The sequence below is a fragment of the Strigops habroptila genome, chromosome W, assembly GCF_004027225.2.
Source record: "Strigops habroptila isolate Jane chromosome W, bStrHab1.2.pri, whole genome shotgun sequence".
Classification (NCBI taxonomy): domain Eukaryota; kingdom Metazoa; phylum Chordata; class Aves; order Psittaciformes; family Psittacidae; genus Strigops; species Strigops habroptila.
In genome coordinates, this window is record NC_044301.2 from 3,890,339 (window position 1) to 3,918,267 (window position 27,929).

At 43.7% G+C, this 27,929-nt stretch overlaps 1 protein-coding gene across 1 annotated transcript in view; it reads right to left on the reverse strand.

Moving 5' to 3' along the window:
- The window catches only part of LOC115618976 (SET-binding protein-like), a 280,242-nt gene that overhangs the window by 203,200 nt on the left and 49,113 nt on the right, over nt 1-27,929 (reverse strand). The gene's annotated exons all lie outside the window — the stretch shown is intronic.

A 27,929-nucleotide genomic window follows, 5' to 3' on the forward strand; every position in this document is an offset into this window, starting at 1 on the left:
TGCACACCCATGGCAGGAGGAGTTGCCCTGAGCCAGAAGCCAGTGGGCTGGAGGATGCTCTGCGGGGACATTCGGAGGGGTTTCAAAAGTGGTATATGACTGCATGAGCCTCTGGTTGTGCCTGAGCTATGAGGCATCACTTCTATACTGTTCTGTGAGGATGCAGCTTTCCTGTTTCTGTCTCCCATGAGTGAACTTGGGTACAAGGCTCTATAAATGGTATATATATGTGTTCCTCTGAGCCACTGGTGGATGAAGGTGGAGAAGTGACTGTAAACACACTGGGGTCAGTTCTCTCCTCTCCATGTTCTTGTCCTACATACAATTCCTCTTTGCATGTGTGAGTCAAAATTTCATTTTATTTTTAACCTGTGGAATCATTGGACTCTCCCCCAGGCAAAAAATTAAGATGGATTTATCAAAATGTATGCCTATAAAAAAACCTGCAGGCTTTGCTCTGAATGGACCCCATAGGTTTTAAACTATTTTGTAACCACTAGCAGCTAAGGACCCATAATGTCAATCATCTCATTTGTCATGGGTGCAGGGGGGAATAAATGCCCATTACCAATGATTTGTTTATGATTCCACAGAGAATGCAATACATAAAAAAAGGGGGGGGAGGTGTGAGGAGGTAATTTTTTCCCATCTTTGAGTAGCTCGAGATGCTTGGTTTTGAACATGGAGCAAAGGAAAGACAAGATAGCAGTGGGTTGGAGGGGTTTACATAGAGAGAACATGATGGGGCAGAAAGGAGACTATAACAAACACGTAAGGCAGAAAACCTTGTTAATAATTAGTAGCATAGCATCATATGTAGGCCTTGCCCTGGCGTGCCAATAAATCAGACTCCAAGCCCCATGAACCTCATGCCTTTGGCTTCTGGTTGTAGCCATGGTATGGGACACACTAAAATGGATATGAGTACCTATAGCTATATCTGTATTTATATATGTATCTATATCTACATCTACATTTATAATCATATCTGTATCTACCCATATCCATAGATACCTATACATATATCTATATCTCCGTATCTATCTTTATATCTATCTATCTTTATCTATATATACTTTAGGACCATGATTTTAATGTAAAAGTTTACAGAAGACAAACAGAAAATGGCTGCCTGAAGGACAGCATAGAAATTTAAAGGGGAAAAAATGTGATGAAAAGAGGCAAATGAAAGATTATGTATCCCTGTATTGTCCTCTTCAAAACCAGCTTTTAAATGATTGTTTATGACCAAAGTTGGTCTGCATCCCACTGACCCTGAGTTCAGTGAAAGCCCTGGTTTTCCCTGTGTAACATATGAAATTAACCTGAAGGGCAACATTATCATTTGACCCGTGAGAGTGTAAGCCCCAAGATCATCAATTCCCTTAAATTGGTCGCCCAAACACTCCTTTAACACCTCCCCATCAGCTTGAAATAAGACTTAGAGTTTGATAGGTCAAAAGAGGAGGATGGGAGCAGGGAAGAAGGGAGAAAAAAAAAAGAAAAAAAGAGACTGTCACAGAAATAAATTAAAAAAAAGGAAATTCTCCTCAGTGAAAGCACTGTCAAAAATATATATATTGGGAGGAACAATTTTACAACCTCCTGTAACCCAGTAGTCCTGAGGCATTGCCTTTCATCATCTACCCAGGAACATGCCTCCAAGAGGTTGTAAAAACACCATCTATTATTCCCAGAGACCAAGGCATCATCTGGAGGGGCTTTCTCGTACCAAGAGGCTTTGCTCTCGTTGCAGGCAGTCGCCTGCACACAGTGCTCACACTGAGAGTGAAGACTCAGATGGGATGAGCGGGTCGGAGGAGTAGGGAACAGAGTGCTCATCCACCTCCAGCTTCTGCCCCGGGGTCCCTGCAGTCCTCCAGCCCTTGCAGGGTGCTGTCATGGTGCTTTGTGTATGCAGCTGCAGGGGGCTTTACTTTTGCCTGCATCCCTGTCATCCAGGCAGGGATGGAGGCAAATGATGCATTCGGATGTAAAGTGCACCCCAGGCTCTCCCTCACCCCCTCTCCAAGCCTCATCTTTGCCAGACTTGTTTGTCCTTGCCCCATGCATGTGCCTGGCTGCTCTTCGGTCATTGGTTTTCTCCCCATTTCTTAATGGTCTGCACTGAATTTTTCTTTTTTTTTTTTTCCTGAACTACCTGGCAGCAATAACCAGAGCAAGGGAAATGATTTGCTTACAAGGTGTGTTGAAGAAATTATTGGAAGCTGCAATACAAATCACCCTGGTTAAACAGACAATCAAAAAACAATGAGGATACCAACTCTGGAAACCAAACCAAACCACATACATCCTCACGAAGATGAAATAATAAAAACCTATGTGTAGAGAAAGTTTTCTCTGCCAAGGATCCCAAAGAGGTGGTGGACCAATGGGTCCACCAGAAACCTGACCAGAGCAAGGTCACACTGACACCCCTGCTTGCCTCCAAGGCTGTGGTCCTCCTCCCCCTCCTAAAGCACTGCAGGATGCTACCAGTTTTCACAGCCACAAAGCTCACATTTCTAGTTTTGGTTTTGTTGGGTTTTATTTATCCAACACCATACTCATGTTAAGATTGAGGAGTTTAGATGCAGCATTTGGCTCTGGGTCAGGGGGTATATTTCCCCCTAGTTTTCACGTCCATAGGCCCAGGTGTGTGCATACCCATCATACCATCCACACTGTTTGGTGTCTCCATTTTAATGGGTTTACTTCCAATATAAGACACAGTCCTAAACAGTGTCCTGGAAGAAGCATAACTGCCATGGTGGCAGCCCCTTTTCTCACCTCCTGCTTGGTCCCACTTCTTTTTCTTTCCTAAAATGTCCAGCCAGCCACGTCAAGGGTGAAAGCCCACCTACAGATGTCTTTTCTCATCCCAGTTGTGAGTTGAGACCTGGGGTTTTTTAAGTATTATAAAATCCTTAAGCAGAGGTAGTTTGCAAGTGGGTATAGCCACCTACAGTCTCTGCTGCCGGAACCCAGTTGAGGTCACCAGTGAGTGACCCCACCAGACATTCCTCCTTGGAGATATAGAGAGACCATGGCCATAGGATCTCAGCTCAAGGATGGGGTCCCAGCAAGTGCCCCTGAGCCACCCCGGCTTTTCAGAAATGTGATGGAAACTGATGGCACTTGTCATTTGTTTTGCTTTTTGCTCATGTTCAGGTGCCTCCCACAGCACTGGTATCCTCAGTCCCCTGGTCCCTGGGGTGGATTAAGTCAGCTGGCCCCACACCTCAGGGAAGAGGTGGGGGAAGAGGGGTGACCTGCCTCCTGCAAGCCCTATTTACATGGTAATGAATACCTCTTAGCCGTATCTATTGTAGTAAGTATTTCATTATCAAATGGGGCCTCGGCACTCTACCAGGCGCTCAAGCGTGACTAAGCATCCAACCTCTTGCTACAGGACATGGGTTAAATTTACAGCCTGTCCTCCCCAGCCACAGCCAGGGTATTTGGAGGAAAAGGAGGCCACATCTCCCTGGAGCACAGGGCACCCATTATTGTCTGCCTGGATCAATGGTCCCTGGGCAGAACAAAGCCCAGCACAGACCCTTGAGCAGCACCCTGACCACACAGCACCTATTTGATCACAGGTCCAGCACCGAGGAAGGGGAGGGATGGGGAAGGGAACATGGGAGACAGAGGCTGCCAAAGGCTCCGGTGATGGAGTGAAGCATCCTCCTGGCTTCTCCCTGGACTCCTTTTCAGTGACTGGTTTGTTGCCACTTGTGAAGACGAGGAGCAAAAGGGTGTAGGATATAAAAAATCTCTGAACTCATGCTCTTTCTAAAGTGTCGCTGATATGTACACAATGATATGGAGCAGGCCTGCAACAAGGTACATGAACCACATGTCAGGATTGCTTTCCCTTTTCCCTTTCCCTAGGGAAGCACAGCAAAGGAAACAGCCCCATACAGCCCAGGGCTGGAGCAGATGAACTGATGCCCTTCCTTTCCCTTTATGATAGATTAATTAAGGTGCTATATCTCATATGTTCTACAAAGTGCTCAATATACACCTCCAGCAACTTCATTGCCTCTGCTCTTCACAAAGGCTGTATTCAGCATGAAATTATTTCATCACAGCCCCTTAATTTATTAGCTTAGCCAGCAACTTCTTTCTCCTTGTTTTTTTGAAGATTGCAACATTACCCAGCACTTTTCTTGTGCCATTTAATCCTAAATTTCTTCTCCACCATCAATCCTAAATTTGACTTCCACCACATGTGGTCAAATCTATTGAAATAGATTTGTAAAGTTTGATCAAATAATTGATTTATCAATATCAGTATCTTTAAAATTCAAGCAGGATATAAATACATCAGCCAACAGGCTACTTGCGAGCTATCCGCTCTGACTCTGATTTTCTATAACAAACAATCATATAAAACCACATAGAGAGCTTTTTCCTGAAGCTCTTTGTTTACAAGCCAGTATCTACAGCCAGTTGAGGCATCACTACCTATATATGATTACTAGCAGGGTCCCTTCAACACATGATCTCAAGAACAGCCATTTCCTCATATTCACCTCTACAAAATACTTGGTTCTAAGCCATTTTGAAACCAGTAGAGGATATTTTCTGAGTTAAAATTCAAAATTTGTTAGTACATCTGAAAATCCTTCTTTCTCCAGCTCTTCCTTTCTGGTCCAGCTCTATGAGGCAATGGTGACTGGGAACCATTCACAGAAATTGAAACAAATCAAACAGGGAAAAAACCCCAAACAAATAACCTGGGACAGTTGAAACATAACAATTTATCTCAAGGAACTCTTTGTGTTCCCTAAAAGAATTAAATGTCAAGACACAGAAGTCTTTTCCACTGTAATTTTCCAGCTTGAACCATAGTGAATGAAGCATGGGGAGGCAATCAAAAGAATAATAGAGCAAGATAAGTATACAAGTCTAAACATCTACCCTTGCATCACAGAAAACAACAAAAAAAAAATGAAATTAATACAATGAAAAAGATGGGTCCAATTATGTAACTGTGGAGCCAAGTGCATGCACGACTCCCATTTCTGAACACAAAAAAACCCATCTGCCAGTAAAATCTGTTTACTGATATACATTGCATTGTCCAGCCTTTTCTGGGTTGTCATTTGTTAAGCAGTTCTGTAAAGTACTCTTAGGTTTTCACTCTGCCCAGTGGCTTCCTCTGTAACCCACAACTGTCTTATAAAAATGTGGCATGCACTGAAATATCCGTGTAAATCTTTTTACTGCATATAGTCATATGAAATAGTTTGAATGTGATCCTACTCTTACAAGAGAAGCCACACTGGATATCTGATAACACAGAGAGGAAATATGACAGTAGTAGCAGTAGTATGTATTGTGTTCATTTCTTTTCCTATTGACAAGATTGCAAAATCATGAGTTTATTAATGCTTTCATTGGATCCATCATATCAGAACATGATCCCAACAGTCCCACACAAAGAGGAACCACAGATCTAGATTTAGGGAAATACTTGCCAGCCTGGGCCCATCTCAGAAACTTCTGTGTCTAATTAGATATCCTTGATATATAATCACAGGTCCACCAGCACAGGGACTGGGACCGGGATTGCTTTCCACTGCAGTGGCAGCCTCTTGCTTCTGATGAAACCTACCTAAGGGTTGGGCACCTACCATTGAAGATGCCCCCAAGCAAGGACAACTTTGGGGAAAGCAAGTATTGGTGAACATCATGACAGGAAGGATCAGAGCTTGAATCATCAAACTTGTAGCTTCTTGCTCAACTGTTGACTCTGGAAATCTCTCTTTCTCAATGTGGGTGCAACCCCAGGCAGGCAAACTCTCACAACCAAGACCACTCCAGTCACAATTTCCCTATTAATGAGGAAAGCAGCAGGGATGATTTTAGATTTGCATCTCACAGAGGATTTTGCAGGGACAACTTTGCTTCAAAGTTTGCCTCCCAACAGCGTGCCAAATAAAACACTTTCCAAGCCAGGCAGCCACCGGCCACCATACAAGATCATCCATCTCCCTTTTTAGGTAATGGAGTGATACACAGCCTCCGGTGCCTACCAGAGGGCATTCAGCTTAGAAAAAACTAATGGTTAAAACATCTGCAGACTAAGTGAATGGCAATATAAATTTTTAATTTGAATAATATGCAGTGTTTACAATAATTAGACAGCACATTAACATGATTAAACCAGTGCTGTGGATTGGAGTGGCAAGGCACCCGACTTGAGTCTGAAGCCTTTATTGCCAGAAGCGTGTTGTGCTTGTCCATTGAGCAACTGCTTGCCTCGCCCTTTTGCAGCATGAGTTTGAAGCTGTCTTTGCAGGGGGCAAAATTTTCCTTGACAAGCAAACAAATCCATTAACATGTTAACAGGTTTTGCATGTACGTGTGGAAAATATTAAGCAGGCCAACACAACAGCATGATTAGGAGAGTACTGTTTATTCTAAGCCAACAAAATGATTAAGTTTTACTACAGGAGAACAGGTGATGTTCTTTTACGTATCCTGAAAGGAATTAACTTTCAATAGTGGTTAAAATAACAGAACTAGGAATCAGCAGAAATTACTGCTATTTATAGCTGCTACTTTGTTGATCTCTAACTTTAGCATCTGTCAAATGGCAATTATATCGGTATGTATGATTGCTTTGTGTATATCCTCCAAGTATTCCAAATCACAGTCTGCTCTCCTACTAGTCACTTTGAGCTTTGCCATCGATTTTAATCAGGCCAGAACTTCACCCCTGTTTCAGCCAGCAGAAATCCTGGCACCAGACCATTTCTCTGGAGCAAGTCAAACATGATGGAAAGTGCAAATGATGGTAAATGGACACAAAGGCTAGGGGGGGTCTGCTGCATTTATTTAATTCTGAGCATTGGAAGAACATGAGCATGGATTGATTTAGAAAGATAGTAACTGGGCACATAGAAAAGAAAAAAATTATAATCAAACATTAATTAAAAGTAGATGGTGATTCATAATCCCTTTGTGTTCATATCTTCACTTGCAATATTTGGTTTTTCTCTGTACATCAGATAAGCATCCTTGCTTTTATTCATGAAGGAATTCAGCAACAAGAGCTATTCCAAAACACAGCAGCTGCAGAGCATTAAGGGTGTTCTAACCATTAAGGGGCATCTGGAACATCTCAAAAGTACTATTGTGTCAGGCCACGGGTCACATATTTTCATACAATGCACGCTTCAATTCATTCCAGCTTTAGCTGTGTTCCAGCAGTATACCCAGTGCTCAAGACTGGGAAAGCCCTCGCAAACTGCACCAGTTTCATGATTGTCAGGGAATGATTTTCAGCATATAATATGCAAAGCAAGGTGGAGCAACCCACAATACAGCAGTAAGATCATATCTTAATTTTTACAAATACTTTGCTTATGACATGAGTGCCTAAAGTCAATAAAATATCCTTTTGAACAAGATGTGATAAAAACTTTCAGGGCGTCTTACAGAGTGTATGCTCTGAATGCCTAAAGCAGGCACAAGGTGGGACTGAGATGCAGTATATAAGTAGAATGAACATGGTAAAAGCTGTAGATATTATGTTATTCCCTGATATCTTAGACCCATTCAGCCTAGTTTAACAGTGGGGTCATCTGAGGAGGGGATTAGTAGGAAGAGGAGAGAAAGAGAGGATGAGGCAATGGAGAATAGACAGCACTAAACCACAAGAGCATCCTGGTGACACCAGCAGTACCCACAGGTCCCTGCTCAAAGCACTTTCTTGTCCCTCTTCTTCCGATGTAGGGCCTGTAGCCAAATCATCCCTCTCTTTTTCTTTCCAAAAGGGGACATGGCTTGGGGCTGGGGGAGCACCAAAAGAAAAAAGAGTGTGTGTGTGTTGTTGGGAGGGTGTAACTATGAGGTTTATACATGGTCATTGTTGTGGTGAAGGGTGCTGATGCAAGTTAAGAAGCCTCTATTAGATTATTTTGCCCAAGGGTTAGGTTTCAAAGGAGAAAGATGAGAGCGGGATATTCAGGAGCATCCTGCATGAGCCTGCTCCCACTGCCAGGGAACAATAGAGCTTTGCTACATCCTTCAGCAGCAACAGACAATACCAAGCCCTTCTGATAATCTCACTCCACGTATACAGAAAAATCCTTAGAAGACCAGAAAAAAAAGAAACCCTTAGTGGTTGATTTCTGCCTTAAACCCTCTATGGCATTCCTAGAAAACCAAACATAACTCTTTCACTAAATTTCAAGGGGATATGAGAGCCAGGCTCTGCTGGTCTCTTTTGAAGCCCTTTGATAACAGGATGATAAGAGCAACATGAGAGAGATGGGGAAAGAAATACAGATCAAAGGATAAGCACAACTTCTGCAAGGAAAGGACTCTAATGCTTTCTCACACCTCAGGACATCTGACAAGAGCAAGCAAAAAATCACTCTATATCTAGTAACAAATCCAAACTTTTCATCTCTGGTTTTCTCCAATTCCATATGTAACTAGTGTTTCCTTCATTTTAGGATTAAAAAAAAAAAAAAAAGCCAGTCCAGAAGTTATCTGGGTGCTCCCACAATATAATGGGCTGGGGCATGCAAGGGTCAGTCCTGATGGGGCTTGATGCTTGCAAGGGCCAAATTATTTCTGTAGGAGCTGAAGATGCTGGATACCCTGTGTTCAACACAGTGGATGCTTTCAAGCCTCAGAGGACTTGCTTACAGAGCACAGGACTTGAAGGGACCTCCCCAGCATGGCACGGGACTTGCTCACTCCTGACACTCTGACTATAGTCACAGCAGGGCTTCCCCAAGTCTGACTTCAGCACTTGGAGGAGGAGGAAGAAGGGTGGATTTTTTTGTCTCTGAACTGAACAGCTCCAACTCCACTTTTGGCTGTTCAAAGTGTGCCTCACTGCAGCTGACTGCACAGATACAATAAAATTAGGTTAAGGAGTAAAGTGGCTTCACTTGCAAGGCTCAGCTGGGAGTCCAGCCTTTGCAGTGGAGCTGGCAGCAACACTGCTGAGGCCATGGCGGAGGATGACACAGTGTCTTGCATGGATAAAGCTTCTAGTCCCACTCCGTGGCACTGAAATCACACTAGCTGATAGTAACACTGCTGGAGGAGTCTCACGCAGAATCAGATGTATATCCCTATCTTGTAAAATTCATTATAGAGAGAAGGGATGTCCCTGATGGGACTTGGAACCACTGATCCCTGCTGTCAGAGCAATAACAGCCTCCCAGAGAAGACATCTCTCCCGTGCACACTCTCACTAACCCCATGGTGCAATGCCGTTGCTTAAGGACTGACTCAAACCAGCACCACATTCACAACCCACAGTATGGCTTGAGACATACTAGGATATATATTCCAGCTTTGTCCCCCAGGCACCTTAAGTATAGATCATTTTTAGAGTGGCTAAGGGTTGTGACCTATCTCATCTCCTGGACTATAAATCTAAGAGGACAATGTATTCACCCTGCTTCACTCCTCATACTCCAAACCAAAAAGTCCGAAGACTGAATGAGAGGGGAGTGTGCACTTTTTCTCTGTAAGCAGGTATCAAAAAAGTACAATCTGTGTTGCCATTCAGCAGGACCTTGATAGGCTGAAAACCTAATGAGGTTCAACAAGGGCAAGTGTAGGGTACTGCACCTGGGGAGGAAGAACCCCAAGTACCAGTACAGGCTGGGGGCTGACCTACTAGAGAGCAGTTCAGCTGAGAAGGACCTGGGAGTATTGGTAGATGAGAAGTTGACTATGAGCTGGCAGTGTGCCCTTGCAGCCAGGAGGGCCAATAGCATCCTGGGGTGCATTGGGAGGAGTGTGGCCAGCAGGTCGAAAGAGGTGATTCTCCCCCTCTACTCTGCCCTGGTTAGGCCACATTTGGAGTCCTGTGTCCAGTTCTGGGCTCCCCAGTACAAGAAAGACAAGGAGCTACTGGAGAGGGTCCAGCAGAGGGCCACAAGGATGATCAGGGGGCTGGAGCATCTCTCTTATGAGGAGAGATTGCAGGAGAGAGGGGTCTGTTTATTCTAGAGAAGAGAAGACTGAGAGGGGATCTCATTAATGCATAGAAATATCTCAATGGTGGGTACCAAGAGGATGGTGCCAGACTCTTTTCAGTGGTGCCCAGCAACAGGATGATGAGCACTGGCCATAAACTAAAACACAAGAAGTTTCACCTCAACATGAGGAAGAACTTCTCTGTGTTGAGGGTGTCAGAGCACTGGAACAGGCTGCCCAGGAGTGTCATGGAGTCTCCCTCTCTGGAGACATTCAAAACCCACCTGGATGCGTTCCTGTTTAACCTGCTCTAGGTGGCCCTGCCTTGGCATGGGGGTTGGACTAGATGATCTCCAGAGGTCCCTTCCAATTCTAACAATTCTTTGATTCTGTGTAATGCTCAGAGCATGGTAAAGGGGCTCTAATAAGAAATTGCCAAATGGAATAATAGTCCTTTCCCACATAGCCCATGTTTGCTTGATTGTGTGTACGCTCAGTGCATGTGGAAGGACTAAAGAGAGAAAATAAAGGTACAGTATTCTAGACCTCTTAAAGATGATAAAGGAGAAAGCAAATAGAGTCCTGCAACTGGGATCATTCCCTGCATTGTGTTTCTGGAGAGTTCATTATGACCCCAAAGTCTTTAAACGGTCTTTTGTAAAAAATACTAGTTTGTGTTAAGCATTGCCCATATGACTAGATGATTCTCTGTAAGTTGTGCTCTGAAGAAAGTGTAGAGAATGGAGAAAGTCTGGCCTTTATGGTTTGTGCATCCATAAATCATTTGGGACACCGCACAGGTCCTGTTTGTGCACATTAGCTAGATTTAAATCCGCAGGAGCACACAGCAACAAGGGGATGTGCCACAATCCTTTATCCCAAAGAATCACAAATACGGTGCATTTGGACTATCAATCAAGCCTGTTTCACTTCAGTACTGTGACTTTCTATGGTACAAGAGCCTTGGGCTTTCCTTCCCAGGAAGGAAAATACAAAAGGCTGTCTGAACTTCTGGGCGCTTTGGCCACTGCCTTCAGCTTCCCTGTGGCTTGCCAAGTCTTCAGAGTTCCTTAACGTTTCTGCACTGAGATGCACTGTAACCCTGTGATGCTTCTCCATAGACCCTGTCAGGATGAATGCATCCTTTTCAACACCAGTGCTCTCCCAGCTTAAAAATAGCAGACAAGGCTTGGAAGGGGAAAGAAAAAAAAGATTAAAATCCATTTACTTCAAAAGGCTTCATCCTCATTCACAGTAAGAGAAAGAACAGGCTCCTTTCTAGCTTTTGCAGCCCCAAAGAATCAAGATAAAATCTCAGAGATGATCTCTCCATGCTCCTTCTCCATGAAAGTGAGCAGAGAGACACACTCTCCTGTTATGCGCGCAGATGTGGCACACGTCAACCATCTGGTTTTGGTCCAGGCAGGGAAAGGGCTTTTGAAGAATGCTGCTGGGAATGCAGATTTTGCCTTCAAAGGCACAACTCTGGGCGGGTGCGAGGTCAGAAGGGGAGCCCCATCTCAAATTTTAAATAATGCATAAGAAGGTGCAGCTGGAAAGGCGTGAGGGAGGAAGGAAGGGATGGAGGATGGCAACAGAGGAAGGTTGTGGCAAAATATCTAAAGTATAGGTATTCCTCACAGCTTTGACTGTAACTCCTGGGATCAGCCCTTCATCACATATAAATCCACACACCACCACTGACATCGGGGAGCTGTGCCAAGAGGTGCTAGCATGAGACCTGTGTCCAAACCAGACCCATGTCTCCCCTTGGGGCCGGATCCACAGCCCTGGGTGGCCAGCGGCAGGATTCCCATGGGAGTAGCAGCGTTGGGCAAAAGAGCCCAGGAGACCTCCCCAACCTAAAAGGAGCATCTGCACAGGAACAACATCCATCCATCTGTCCATCGAACAGCATATTCTGTCCTGGCTGTCAGACACAGCCCTATGTATGTTGCTGTTTGATCTATATTTAGCCCCTGATGTCACTAAAGTAAATAGTATTCCATTAAGGCAGCTGCTCCTAACTCCTGAATAGGCTTTCCTACACTGGCTCCACCTATGCATGTCAAAAATCTGGACATATACAGCTACAAAACCTTCCCCTGTTTATATACACAGTGGCACAGTTTTGAGTAGAAAATATACGACTGTTAGCATAGCTTAACAGTTGGCTATATAACACCAGTGACACTTTTTTAAAAAGAGATATTGATTCTTCTTGTCTAGGGATGAGTTTAAAGGGCTTAAGCTTCACTGTGACTCAATATTGGCCTTTCCCTTTTTAGGGTATTGTCCTGGGTTCAGCAGTAGCAGTCATTTTTCCCCTTCTTAGTAGCTGGTGCTTCTAAGCACCAGCTGGTGCTGGTGCGTAGTAGCTGTGTTTTCGACTTTCAGCCTGGGAACAATGCTGATAACACCGATGTTTTTAGTTCTTGCTAAGTAATGTTTACTCTGACCAAGGACTTTCTCAGTCTCATGCTCTGCCAGGGAGGAGGGGAAGCCGGGAGGAAGCAGAGACAGGACACCTGACCCAAACTGGCCAAAGGGGTATTCCATACCACAGCATGTCATGCCCAGTATATAAACTGGGGGGAGTTACCTGGAAGGCCCAGATCGCTGCTCGGGTCGGGCTGGGTATTGGTTGGTGGGTGGTGAGCAATTGTATCCTCTCTCCTTGTTATTTCCCCTATCATCATTATTATTGGTGGTAGCAGTAGTGGTTTTGTATTATACCTTAGTTACTGGACTGTTCTTATCTCAACCCGTGGGATTTACATTCTTTTGATTCTCCTCCCCATCCCTCCGGGAGCAGGGGGAGGAAGAAGGGGGGTGTGAGCGAGCGGCTGTGTGGTGCTGAGTTACTGGCTGGGCTTAAACCATGACAGGTATGTTTCTGCATTGGAGCATTCCTTATCTCTGTTGCCGATAACAGGTTCTGTGAAGGGTTTTGTAGCATTTTCTGAGAAGGAAGACATGCATATGAAAAAGAAGAATCATGTTGCAAATCTCACACTGGAGCCTGTAAGAAGTTTACATCTGGTGTTTTGTATTACTTAAATAACAGCTTGCACCAGGCACCGCATGAATATTCCTATATGATTGTTTTTCCAAAGTAAAATTCCAGTTAAGCATTTTGGGTTTCCTTCCAGTTTTGCTATGAAATTGTACAAAAAGCATTGCAATACAAACCACTAGAGAATTGTAGTTCCCTACCACAGCCCAGGGAAGTGCAGGAATTAAAGTGATTACCAAGATAAAAAAAAAACATTAAAGGCACAGACCTGAAATCATGAATGGGGACAGGGAGGAAATCTCATATAACTACCTTCTGCAAAAGATTCATCCCTCTCCATGATGATGTACATAGTGAAAATGTCCCAAATGCATTAAAACTAACAATTAAATAAAATCCTGTAAAAGAAACACACTTCAAGAAATATTCCAGAAGTATGACAGGGTTATACCTGAAGTTAGTGCTGCCTGTGTTCAATCCCTTGACCGCCACCGCATGTGCTAGAAGGGCACAGAGAACCTCTGTTGGCATTTCTGAGTAAATACTTCTTCCACTAGCAAGGTACATTTGGAAACACAGTCTGCAGACATGTTGCCATTTAGATCAGTGGTTAAAGCCAAGCCAGCCAGTTATTAAGCAAAGTCTATTCCCAGCTGATAGCTATCTAATAGTTTTTAGGAAATGAATGAATGCTTCTTCATTTTGAAATATAAAAAAATAAATTAATCACTGTAAAGGATGAAAATTAACCAGGATTTGGTGCATTCAGAGAGATCAGGTGTTTAATGGCAAAGTTTCCTTAACCGTGCAGCCCAGAACACAAACAAACATCTCTGGTCACACTAAGACCAGTGACACCCAAAAGGGCACCCAGACACTCACATGTACCCCCTGCAGTCATGCATGACACAGTGTTGGTGGCACCACAGGTCACACGTTTTGAATGCAACTGATGAACCACACAGAGAGTCCCATCTCTGCAGACCCAGACCTCAGCTGGGGCAGCGGCTGGAGGAGTAGCAACCTCTGAAAGTCAGGCTAAAACCAACTACAACGTGAACATCACAGGTGACAGCAAAAGCCTCCAAATTAAACTCCTAAAGGTCACGGTAACTCTTTACAAAGACATGGAAACCAAGCGCTTGAAAGCATTGATGTTTGAGACTTCTTTGAGATTTGCATCCAGGATGGGAGACACCAGAGAAGCCTCAAGTGGGTCGGGAAGGAATAAGGTTAAGGAGGTAAAAACATTTCAAGAATATTGCCTAAGCAACACACTGACTCCCCAGTGAAGCCTGGGTACAATCTGAGGTCTCCGATTTCTTCTCAAGCCTCTAGGCATAGAGAGTTCTTTCTCTCTATGCCTAGAGATTGCCTTTCTCTGTCCTCCCATGGTCATCAGAGGCACTGATGGCGATGATGGAGAGAAGCCACCTGAGGAGACAGGTATTTGGCTGTGCCTGTCCATACCTGGGATCAGCTATGTCCCACCCTCCCAGGGAACAGCATAGGATTCATCACATCCTGCTATTCTCAGGAGCCATGCCACTAACCCTCCGGTCCATGGATATGTCTCCTGGGGGTGTGGAGTAACTCCAAATTACCCACCCGAAGACTCAGAGGATGGGATGATGCTAGAAATCTGTGGCATGAAACAGCAAGGCATTGATTATCTCAGCCAGATCAGCTCAAAAAAACAGTTTGTACTTCTCAAAATGATTTCTCTAGAAATTCATTAGCATGAAGAAAACCCTTTGCGATGAGGATGCTCTCTGGAGATCAGCCTTAAAGTATGGGAAGCCTATAATTTTTCCGGCAGTCTATTCACTTGGTTTTCAAAAAAGGGTGTTTGGAGATGTGTAAATTCTGGGAAACGTATCTGCATAATGGCATTGCTCAAATTTTGCAGGGAGAAAAGGGAATATATTTTCTAATCTTTTTAGAAATGTCAAATTTCCAGGTTTAAAAATTCAGGCTCAAAGCAGGTGCTTATGGTGGTGCTTGCAGTAGAAGAACAATAGACCAGAGCAGAAGAGAAACTCTATTTTCTTTATTCATGTAAGAACCTCATTAAAAATCAATAGGCCTAATTTATCCCTGATAACATTCTGTTGAAGTCTGTACATTTACCCTAGGGATTAATTTAGTCTAATGGGTCTTCATGCACAAACAACATAGGAAAGGTTTGATTCTTGGAAGTTACTGCAGAGCAAATGCTACTACAGGACTGGATCCTATCACTTGTGAAGGAATATCTAATAGGCAAAAAGCCTTTGAATTATGTCCAAATACAGCCTGTGGTGAATAAATGTTTTATGTCTAATCATGTGTCACTGTGAATCAACTTTTTTTATTGATGTTGCTAACCATAAAATGAAAGAACAGGGATCAATTTATATATTTCAAAGAAAAAAAAATGTGTGCTCTTCCATCCCTTGTGGACACTGGAAAAAGTGAGTCATCCTGACCTACCATGATCCTTGCAAGATGTTTTTCTCCAGTCCTAGAAAAAGAGCATTTGCCTTGCAAGGCTCTGCTCTTAAAAAAAAAAAAAAAAAATCAAATCTGAACGCTAAAGACCTTGGTTTCACTGAGAATACATGACAGTGAATTAGTGGCCCTCAGGTGTCAGTATACAGGCCAGCAAATTAAATTAAGCTCTTGCTTCTGTTCTAATGTAGCAGAACAAATGCAGTCATGGCTCAGCACTGCAACTTCTTAAACGTAGGCACTGCTGCTGCCACAGGGAAGGGAACCTGGTTTCTGTCCCTCAGGGAGGCCAGCTGGAGTCAGCAAGCAGTCCTGGGAGCTGTGACATAATGTCTGAAGGCACAGGCAGAAGAAGGACCAGGCAGCAGAGGCAGCTCCAGTTCCAGTCTTAAAGCCATTAGAGGGGAAATCAAGCACGGTGGCTTTTAAGCAGTCTGAGGAAGCATCATGCTAGGAGAATGAAAAAATCCCCAACAACAACAACAAAATCCCAATAGGGCAGCCATAACCCTTTTGCATTTGCTTCCTCAGGCAGAAAAAGGCAGTGCTTGGAGGTCCAGAAAAAACTTTTTCCATAGTGCTGAGGATGCCACAATGACAAGCAAGGAGCATTTGGCTTAAGAAAATCAAGACAAGCCCTACAGAACTGCTGGTGGCAGCACCACAGACCAAAAAAGGAAAAGAAAAAGAAAAAAAAAAATAGCCTCTTTCTGAAGACTTGGTATTCCTATACATTTTGTGCTTCCCTGACTGTATCTTTTGCCTTCCTGCTTCTGCCCCTCCCATCACCCTTGCTGCACAGTAGTAAGCTGGGTAAATATTAACCATGATAGGAAATGATTAATGAATTATCAATTGCAATCGAATTACATAATGCAAACAGCTGGATGGTAAAGAAAAATACTGGCTGCTGTGTCTTTATTATTATACTGGAGAGAAGGTAGAGGCAAAAAGTTACAAGGCTGATATGTCTACTATAGATCCTGAAATGTATCCTATACTCTGGCTATGCCGGGTAACCGGACAGATACAATATGATGTAATGGACAGTGGAGCATAAAAACTTAAGCAAAACTCTGTGCTTTATTTGCATGTAGACAGTTATTAAGATGGTGCATACAAAATCCCACCCTTGCCCATGCAAATGAAAGGGTAGAAGTGCTGCCAGCAACTGCTCATGCAAAGCCAGGCTATAACGGCATATGTGTAAAGAGTAGGAGCAGGGCTTGATCCACTTTCATCAGCAGAATTTCCAGCTGGTTAATGAACAAATAAACACTCTGAAAGTTTCTCATGAGGTAGTTGAGATATTTTTCCTAGTAACAGTCAAGCCTTGCGGTACAAAGAGCTGTCCTAACAAGTTCCTCCAAGAGTAACCTGAAGCAAAGTGGTGATAACATCAGTATTTTCCAATGGGGTTGCCTAAAATATCCATCACTTAGTAATAATCAAGACAACTACTAATTTTGATTACTGCATTGAAACTTTCATGTTTGAAAACATCTGCTTTAGCCATTTGCTTGTGGTTAAAGAGAGGGTAAGGAGCAGACCTATGCTGGTTTTTGGACCTAACCACCAAAAAAAGTCATTGAAAAAGGCTGAAAAAGCAGTGTGTGCACAAGGACTTGCCCATCTATCTGCCTGAGAGAGGGTTGCTCCCCAAGAAAGGGCTAAAGGTAATCAGAGGAGCATGGAAACCCAACTGTGGTCAAGGTGTTCCCAGACAGCTCTGGAAAAGGGATGTGCACTACTGGTCCCTTCTCGCAGCCTCTGGAAACACAAGCACCAGCAGCTCAGCCCCTGAATTATTTTACATTTGGATGCAAATGACACTGAGTGGCACATCTGTAATAGCTCGTGCTTTTCTAGTTAAGCATTAATGTTTAACGAGATCAGCCTGCAGTTGCTCGGCATTTCTCGGCCTTCAGAAAAGAAAAAAAAAAGGAAATAAGGGCAAAGGGTTCTTCGGGGGTGGGGGGGAGGAGAGTCAAGTTCTCCAAATGTCTGTGCAGCAATGTTCAGCTGACTTTCTATGAAGAGGCTGTCTCTCACGATGCCAGCATCCTCTGGAAAATAGATGAGCATATAGCCCACAAGGAGCAGTGATGGAGAGTCAAGTGTCACAAAATCACATTGGCCCTGACAGCCACGCACATTTTCCAAGCAAGAAGAAACAAACAAACCATCTCCCCCCAGTCCCTGCTAATTCCTCTTGCCAACTCACCTCCTGCAACAGGGGTCACAAGGAGATCAAGAAAGTCTTGTCAGCACCTTGCTTGAGACCGCTCCATCACTCTTGGCAGAGGTGGCGCCTGCTCAGCAGGCAGGGACTTTGTTTAGAAATAATATACATTACAGCTAATTCTCACAAATGTAATGGGATTCCCATGAATTTTCAATTTATTGCACCTACAGTCCTACTGCCTGCCTCAAGAGATAATTTGTCAGTCTTGCTGCTGAAGATAAAATCTTTAAAATGCAAGTCCAGTATTTTCTAGCATTTCAGAATCCAGCATGAAAACTGAAAGACCCTTTTGTGGTTCCCTCAAATCAAATTGTCCCTGCCCATGGCAAAGACACCTTCCACTAGACAAGGTTGCTCAAAGCCCCATCCAACCTGGCCTTAAACACTTCCAGGGATGAGGCAGCCACAGCTTCTCTGTGCAACCTGTTCCAGTATCTCACCACCCTCACAGTAAATAATTTCTTCCTAATGTTTAATGTAAATCTCCCCTCTTTCAGTTTAAAACCATTCCCCCTTGTCCTGTCCCTACATGCCCTTGTAAAAAGTCCCTCTCCAAATTTCTTGTAGGCCTCCTTTATGTATTGGAAGGCTGCTCTAAGGTCTCCGTGGAACCTTCTCCAGGCTGAACAAGCCCAACTCTCTCAGCCTGTCTTCATAGGAGAGGTGCTCCAGCCCTCAAATCATGTTCATGGCCCTCCTCTGGACTCACTCGAGCAGGTCCATGTCCCTTTTGTGTTGAGGGCCCCAGAGCTGAACATAGTACTCAGGTGAGGTCTCACGAGAGTGGAGTAGAAGAATAGAATCACCTCCCTCAACCTGCTGGCTGTGCTCCTTTTGGTGCAGCCCAGGATTCAGTTGGCTTTCTGGGCTGCAAGCGAACACTGCCAGTTCATGTTGAGCTTCTCATCTCCTCCCAGCCTGTAGTTGTGCTTGGGACTGCCCCAACCCAGGTGTAGGACCTTGCACTTGGCCTTGTTGAAATTCATGAGGTTTGTGCTGGCCCACCTCTCGAGCCTGTCAAGGTCCCTCTGGATGGCATCCCTTCCCTCCAGCATGTCGACTGCACCACACAGCTTGGTGTCATCAGCAAACTTGCTGAGGGTGCACTCAATCCCACTGTCCATGTTACTGATAAAGATGTTGAACAGCGTCGGTCCCAATACCGACCCCTGAGGAATGCCACTTGTCACTGGCCTCCACTTGGACATCGAGCCATTGACCGCAGCTCTCTGAGCGGAGACCATCCAGCCAATTCCTTATCCACCGAGTGGTCCATCCATCAAATCCATGCCTCTCCAATTTAGAGACATGGATGCCGTGCAGGACAGTGTCAAATGCCTTGCACAAATCCAGGTAGATAACATCAGTTGCTCAGTCAGAAAAGAGATTTCAGTCAGAGCAAAGAGATTTCTCAATTCCTTGAAGTTGAAAAAGAAAAAGACAGTCTCCTGATGGGTTATTCTTCCCATAAAGACATTCATATTGGCATCCTTCATAACAGAAACATTCTCAATATTTGCTGTCCCAGATCTGACCAGTTAAATTTCAAGTAAGTGCCAAGATAAGACAAACCAAGAAGTAATAAAGAGAAGTTTAGAAGCCACTTAAAATAAGAGAAGCAGATGGAGATACAACAGATCACCCAACAGTGGCAAAGCTGGGTTCTTAGATTACCGCCCCTATTGCTTTCTCCAGTCTAGCTGAAACAATCCCATCAGCAAAAGCCTATTGTTAGATTTGATTTAGTGATGACATCTCCAAGGATAGAGCAATAGTCATGTGCAGGATTGGCTGTTTCAGTATCCTTTTCTCTGTGATTACACTGTTTGTAACCTACCCTCTAGGAAAGAGGATGATTGATGTATAACAGCAGAGGGAGGAGGGGGACAAATGGGAGGGGGAGAAGACAGCAAAATCTGGTGCCCATGAAACATTTAAGCCCTAAACCTCTGTGGGGATATGATCCGATCCTGCAGAGTTGTTAATTTTTTGCCACAGAATTAAAACAGACTTTTCCTGGTGTCACTGCAGGCCACAGAGGAAAAATCCAAATTACAGGGCTTAAATTATGAATATGGGGAATCAGAGATGAGAAGTAAAGCAGCTTATAATGACTCTCCCATTTGCTCTTTGTAATACAAGTGTCCTGGGTTCAGCTTCAGTATTGATTTTGAAATACCCTGTCTTTATCCTAGCAGCTTCTCAAAAATGAAGCTTGAGAGTTTCTTCACCTTGCAGCCTCTTCAGCATGATTTGATCATAATAAAAAGAGAATATAAAAGCTTTTGTAGGCTGTTATTCATCAAGAATCATTCTCTTGTTTTCTAAGTACAACCACTGACCTCTAGGGAGGATGCTGAGATATTTCAATTGACTTCCTTATGAAGATAGCCATGGTTCAACACAGAGCCTCTGTTCCTGACACTGTATTTTTTTCCTACTTTAGATCAGATTTTTGCCTGGTTCTTTTTAAGGTATGACATTAAAAAAAAAAAAGAATAAAACATCCCTCTGTCAGGATGCTAGTAGAAGCCATGCTATATCTCAAGCCTGTGTTAACCTACCTCAGGCAAAGCCCACACCATGCTAATATCCAAGTACTCCCCAGTCTTCAACATGAAGGATATCCATGCTGCTTTCACTGCTTTATAAAGAGAGCTGAGGTCTTGCTGGAATTAAATCACATGTCTGGTTGTGTAGGAAACCTGTGGCAGACTGAGGGACTGAACCAGCATCTCTGAAAGGTGAGCTGACTCGGTAGCTTGAATGATCTCTCCACTGCACAAGGGATTTCTTTCTTCTACAAAGACCACTTTGGTTACAGTTATATTTTACAGAGCTTTCAGAATGGTTTCCAGGAGGCAATTTTTTTCAAAACTGATTTTGACCTATATGAGGAAACTTTAAACCCAAGGTACACATGTATCTTAGGCTGCTGTTGTCTTTCACCAAACCACACTCATATGCATGAACAAGAAACTTGCAAAGTGGGATATAACAAAGAGTAAAAGTATATAAGGATCAAAAGGCTGTTTAGATGGAGCAACGCAAAAATGTTCTTATCAGCATGGTCAACCCAACAGTAGAACAGGCTCTCACAAGAAAATCAGGAAGAGTGATTGCCTGAGCTGCTGGAAAATTCAACTGAATACATTTACCATCAATAACCAATGTCATGACTGAATATTTGCTGAATCCAGAGCAACCATACTGGGTACAATTCCAGACAGATGACCTGCTGAAATTTAGGACCTGAATTTCATCTTGTCTTGACATCGACTCTGGTACAATGTGAGTAAAAGGAGGATGCAAATTGCTACCATTCTTCTTGGGTAGCATTTTGCACCCATGCTGAGATAAGCACGAAGTGCTCCACAGAGTTGCAAGCACAACACTCTAACCAACAAGCGGGTCTTTCTCTCCATCTGCCACTCTCCACAAAGCCTTTGCACTTTCCTTGCACCTCCCAGCTCTCAGCAGCTCTGAGCAGGCCATTCAATTTGCATGAACCTCAGAGTAGATGGGATCTGGATTCACATGGCATCTGTCATCTGAAAGGTAGCTGACTGATACTGACTCTGCCATAGTGTCTTCACACACTGGCATATACTAAGAGGAAATGGGAAAAAGACAGAGTGGAAAGGCAGCAAATGCAGCCAGAATGCCAGAGAGCGATGGGGAAAGATGGTCCTTACTATAGCATAATCAAATGGACAAGTCCAAATGTTCACCTATACCTTTTCCGCATTTATCTGCATGTTTTCCCTGTCCTGGTTGAGGCCCCTTGCAGCAGGTAAGCTGCTAACATGGAGGGCATGGGACCGCTTGGAGCGGTTCAGCAGTGCAGCTTCTCCCGACTTTCACTCTCTGCCTGTGTAGAGAGATCGGTGAAAACAACAAAACAGTTATTAGTGCTCCCTGGGATTGCAGAACCTGAAATGATGTGAGACAGCATTTTCTTCAGCTGCTTTGGTTCTCTCTTAGCATGCTGCTGCCTGTTTGCCTTTGAGAAGTACAAATGACCCTTTCAAATTCAGGATTTGAGGCTGACGATGACAATTTGATAACACTAATTTTTTCACGTGTGAAGCACTTTTCATTCAGAGGGCTCTCAAATTGCTTTTCAAAATCATACAGCTTCCCTTCATCCACCACCAAAATGAACCCACCTTGAAGGTGGAACACAAGTCAAGCTGGCAGAATACATATCCCGAATGAGAGCCTAGACAAAACATCATCACCAGGACTTGCATGCTCCAACTCAGGAGGGAAAGTGCCACGGGATCATCACTCACTGGAAAAGGTCAGAGCCCTAAGTTTTACATCACTTGATGTTACAGGGGCAGGGCCCAGTGTTAAAGCACACATTCAGAACTGCCTCAAAATAAATTAAAAAAATTTAAAAAAGGCTATTTGCTGACTGCCATTTCTGATCTGAAGTCTTTCCTGAAAAAAAAAGGCACTATGAGCTTTTTGCCCCCCCCCTTCCTGTTAGAAAGGAAAGGCTCTATTGAACTTCAGTTTACACTATGCTACACTTTACAGGAAGCCCAACCCATTTTGAAATTAATATGAACTGCAAGAGGAGACCACAAGGTGGGAAACTCTCGAAGTGAGTACAAGACTATTCATAAAATGAGTGAGAAAAGGAAATAGGTGATTATAAAAGGTCATTAGAAATGTCATCTTATCAATGGCACCGTATGTAGGGAAGTGTAACCCACTGCAACACAAACCTATTACAGCTGAACTTGTAAAGGACACCCATAACCTCAATCTCTTTTGTTTGGAAGCTTACGTTTAGGAAGTTTATTTCGTAACATCATGCCTCCAAAAATTACACAAGTCCAAAGAGTGGGGATTTATCCACCCAACTTCCATTTCATAAATGCTACTGCTTCAATTCCAACCAACAGATGAATGAAAACAAACCAAACAAAAAAAAAAAATTCCCAGCCACCAGAACACATGCTTAGCACTAGATTCAGCAATTACCAAAGTACAACTGCTGTATGAAATTGGGAGGTCCAGAGAAAAGACAGCTGATGAGTCCCTCGGTCAAATACCTCTTGTCTCCAATCAGATCCCATTGAGAGTAAGAGATTTCGAGCTTAAAAAAAAAAAAAAAAAAAAGTTTTTCTGACACAGCAAGCTGTGGGCAATCCAAGAGACTCCTGGAGTGCATCGAGGAAAACTTATTAAGCCAGGTAATAGACAGCCCTACCAGGGGGAATGCAATACTGGACCTGATGGTCACCAATGCAAGCGAGCTAATCAGTGACGTCTAAATTGGAGGCAGCCTGGGCTACAGTGATCATGCACTTGTGGAGTTCACAGTCCTGAGGGAGGTGGGACAGGCAAAGCATATAGTCAGGACCCTGAATTTTAGGAAAGCCAACTTCCATCTCTTCAAGGAGTTAGTCAATAGGACCCCCTGGGAAACTGCCCTCAGTGACAAGGGAGCAGAACAGAGCTGGCAGATCTTTAAGGATGCTTTCCATAAAGCACAAGAGCTCACAATCCCCAGGTGTAAGAAATCGGGTAAGGAAGGCAAGAGGCTGGCATGGCTGAGTCGAGACCTGCTGGTCAAACTAAAGGGCAAGAAGGAAATGCACAGGCAGTGGAAATAGGGACAGGTATCCTGGGAAGAGTATAGAGACACTGCCTGCTTGTGCAGAGATGGGGTTAGGAAGACCAAGGTGCAGCTGGAGCTGAACTTGGCAAGGGATGCAAAGAATAACATGAAGGGCTTCTATGGGTATGTCAACCAGAAGAGGAAGGTCAAAGAAAGTGTGCCCCTCTTGATGAGCAAGACTGGACAACTGGTAACAACGGACAAGGAGAAGGCTGAGGTACTCAACACCATTTTTGCCTCAGTCTTCACTGGCAGGATCTCTCCCCACACCTCTCAAGTGTGTGAACTGCAAGGCAGGGACTGGGGGAACAAAGTTCCTCCCACTGTAAGTGAAGATCAGGTTTGTGACCATTTGAGGAACCTGAACATACACAAATCTATGGGACCTGATGAGATCCATCCCAGAGTCCTGAGGGAATTGGCTGATGTAGTTGCTAAGCCACTCTCCATGATATTTGAGAAGTCATGGTGGTCAGGTGAGGTCCCTGGTGACCGGAAAAAGGGCAATATCACTCCCATTTTTTAAAAGGGTAGAAAGGAGGACCCTGGGAACTACTGACCTGTTAGCTTCACCTCTGTGCCTGGGAAGATCATGGAACAGATCCTCCTAGGAGCCATGCTAAAGCACATGAAGGACAGGGAAGTGATTCAAGACAGCCAGCACAGCTTCACCAAGGGCAAGTCCTGCTTGACCAACCTAGTGGCCTTCTACGATGGAGTTACTACATCAGCGGACAAAGGGAGGGCTGCGGATGTTGTCTATCTGGACTTCTGTAAAGCCTTTGACACAGTCCCCCCTAACATCCTTCTCTCTAAATTGGAGAGATATGGATTTGATGGGTAGACTGTTTGGTGGATTAGGAACTGGCTGGATGGTCAAATCCAGAGGGTAGTGGTCAATGGCTCAATGTCTGGATGGACACCAATGACAAGTGGCATCCCTCAGGGGTCCTGTTGTGGTTTAAACCCAGCCGATAAATCAGAACCACGCAGCCACTTGCTCACTCCCCTCCGTACTTCCTCCCCCCGTTCCCGGAGGGATGGGGAGGAGAATCAAAAGAATGTAACTCCCATGGGTTGAGATAAGAACAGTTCAGTAACTAAGGTATAATACAAAACCACTACTGCTACCACTAATAATACTAACTATGATAAGGGGAATAACAAGGGGAGAGAATACAATTGCTCACCACCCGCGGACTGATACCCGGCCTGACCCGAGCAGTGATCTGGGCCTTCTGGCGTAACTCCCCCCAGTTTATATACTGGGCATGATGTGCTGTTGTATGGAATACCCCTCTGGCCAGTTTGGGTCAGGTGTCCTGTCTCTGCTTCCTCCTGGCTTCCCCTCCTCCCTGGCAGAGCATGAGACTGAGAAAGTCCTTGATCAGAGTAAACATTACTTAGCAACAACTAAAAACATCGGTGTTATCAGCGTGGTTCCCAGGCTGAAAGTCAAAAACACAGCACTGCGCCAGCTACTAAGAAGGAGAAAAAATGACTGCTGCTGCTGAACCCAGGACAGGTCTATATTGGGAGACCAGTACTGTTTAATATCTTCATCAATGACATAGTGGGATTGAGTGCGTCATCAGCAAGTTTGCATATGACATGAAGCTGAGTGGTGCATTTGACATGCTTGAGGGATGGGAAGCTATCCAGCAGGACTTGGACAGGCTCAAGATGTAGGCCCATGTGAACCTCATGAAGTTCAATGGGGCTAAGTGTAGGGTCCTGCACCTGGGTCGGGGCAACCCCCAGTATCAATATAGGCTGGGGAATGAAGGGATTGAGAGTACCCCTGAGGAGAGGGACTTGGGGGTAGTGGTTGATGAAAGATTGGATATGAGCCGGCAATGTGCACTTGCAGCCCAGAAGGCCCATCATATCTTGGGCTGCATCCAAATAAGTGTGGCCAGCAGGTCAAGGGAGGTGATTCTGCTCTGGTGAGACCCCACCTAGAGTAGTGTGTCCAGCTCTGGAGTCCTCAGTACAGGAAAGACATGGACCTGTTGGAGAGGGTCCAGAGGAGGGCCACAAAAATGATCAGAGGGCTGGAGCACCTCTCTGGAGTGATTTAAGCCCAGCCGGTAACTCAGAACCACGCAGCTGCTTGCTCGCTCCCCCCCCTTCTTCTCCCCCACTCCCGGAGGGATGGGGAGGAGAATCGAAAGAATGTAAATCCCACAGGTTGAGATAAGAACGGTCCAATAACTAAAGTATAATACAATACTACTACTAGTACCACTAATAATAAAAAATGTGTGGGCGGACAAATAACATGCAAATAAAAAATGTGTGGGTGGACCTCTAATAAGAGGTATGCATAAGCTTGAGAACCAGAAGTAGCAGAGCGCTCCATAATCTCAGCACATGCAGTTCTGCCTTCTCAGGTTTGAGTTTTATTTGTTTTCTGTTGCTTCCCCCAAAAGGTAGGCAGTTCATGAATGTTTAACTGATCTTATCCTTTGATTTTTTTTTTTTTGCTCTTTGCTTAATTTTTCTGGTGGCTCCTGTGAGCTGAAGTGTTACTGAGAAGTCAGGTCGTCCTGTCCTTCTCTATGTCTGGTTTTTGTTTCAATATGACAAATGTATGCCCTCTCTGGAAATGGTATCCATGCTGCAGAGTAATTATTTAGTGAATGGTCAATCCAGTTCATGTTGGCAAGGATCAGATTAATCATTATTAATCATGACATTTTGCTTTCCTCAGAAAATACACAAACAAAATCACTCCCCAGGAACCATCTTTCCTGCTTTATGTTAATATACTACTTAGCACAAGGAAATCTTAATCCAGGATTGCTATTCTTATGCAACAACGCACCTCAAATAATAAGCAACAGTATAATAAAAGCATCACCTTTCACAAAAAAAAAAATCAGCCAAAAAGTAGCTGGTTAGTCCCAAACCTTTAAACAGTTAATGGTATAAAAGCCACATACCTATTTATGCATACGTTCATGAAAATTTAAACTAAGTTGCATTTTCACACAACTTTACAGAGGCATCACAGGAAAACACAAACCAAGACCAATAAAAAAGAAAGAAAAAGCCCTCAACAACAGTAATGAAGGCAAATCTTTAAAATCTGAGACAGGGTGCAGGAGGAGGGGGTAAAGCTCTGCAAACAAAACTAAATCCAATGCAGTTTTTCCCCTTCACAAAGTGAAACAAGCTGTTCCTAAAATAATGCTTCCTTGCTTTTCTGGCGATTAGTGTCCTGAAGGATTAGCCTACAATCATCGGCGTTTGCCTTTCCTAGACGATGTCTGTGTTTATCTACAAGGCCCAGGGGATAATTCATAAGCTGAGCTGAGGTCCTGCATTCACAGACATTCCACACTGCCACCCACCCTCCTGTACTAGTTTCCTCCCCATCCACCTCCTGTCCCCTGAATTACAGACAAGACCCTCTCAGGGGCATGACAAATGAGCTTTACACTTGCCCAATGGTTTATGCTGATACAGCAAAAAAGAGTTACTGAGATGGTCAACACATCACTAGACATCAAAAATTAGATTTCAGAAAGTAACCAAACACAAAGAATAATTTATCACTGTGCCAGAAAACATAAAAGAGAATGGGATTTTTTTTTTCTCCAAAAACTATTGCCTACTCTATAATTAAAGTATTAAGATCAATGATTTTTAGGTCCAACACTCAGGGTTTGTTAGAGATAGTTTTTGTAAAACCTCTCTGCAATCAAGATGTTCCCATTTAATTATTAATCTCTACCACAAGCAGTTTGACGCTGCTCTAGTCCTGTTGTAAATCAAGAGTGATTCAACCAGAGTACATCAAAATACAAAAAAACCAAAATTGATAAAAGCGTTTATTTCTAAATCAATTTTCTCCTGATGTGTTAGAACATCAACATGAGAAAATTAAGCTTGTATTTGAGAAAACAGGAAGCTATTCTTTAAAGAAAAGTAATATGAATCCTTGTCTCAATGGTGAACTGATAGTATAGCTCATGACAATGAATTTGTCATTTTGAAAATACTGATTAAAGAAAAAAAACAAAGAAAAACTCAATACTACAAAGCATTTATAAGTGTGACCAACATTCCTCACAACAGAGCCCACTGCAGGATAGATAGATATTAACAGACATCAACAAAATGAGGCTCAGAGACACCATTATTAATTAGGGTTGATGAACATGCATGTTGAAAATGAAAAACATTTTTTCTCCTGAGAATTAATCTCTTTTCCCATCAGTAAATTATTGGGAGTTCCTGGAGCTTTATGGACACTGAATCTGCTTCAGGTTTATACCTGGTCACAAGGTACATGAGAAAGCAAAGGTATTTGATATTTGAGATCAACTGCTTCACTCTACCACATTTAACATTGGATGACCCAATATTTATAAAATGTTTCTGCTCAAATCAAATTTTGTTTCATCCTTGGAAAGAATGATCTCTGGATTCAAACTTCTCTTTAGCCTCAAAGCCGGAAGGCCATAATAACTGAAAATTTTGTCAGGGACAAACTTGACTGGTCTGAATAAGTGCAAAATAGTAGGAGGTAGGAAGTGACCACCAGCTAGCTGTCATTCAGAGTGCAGTCCACCTTA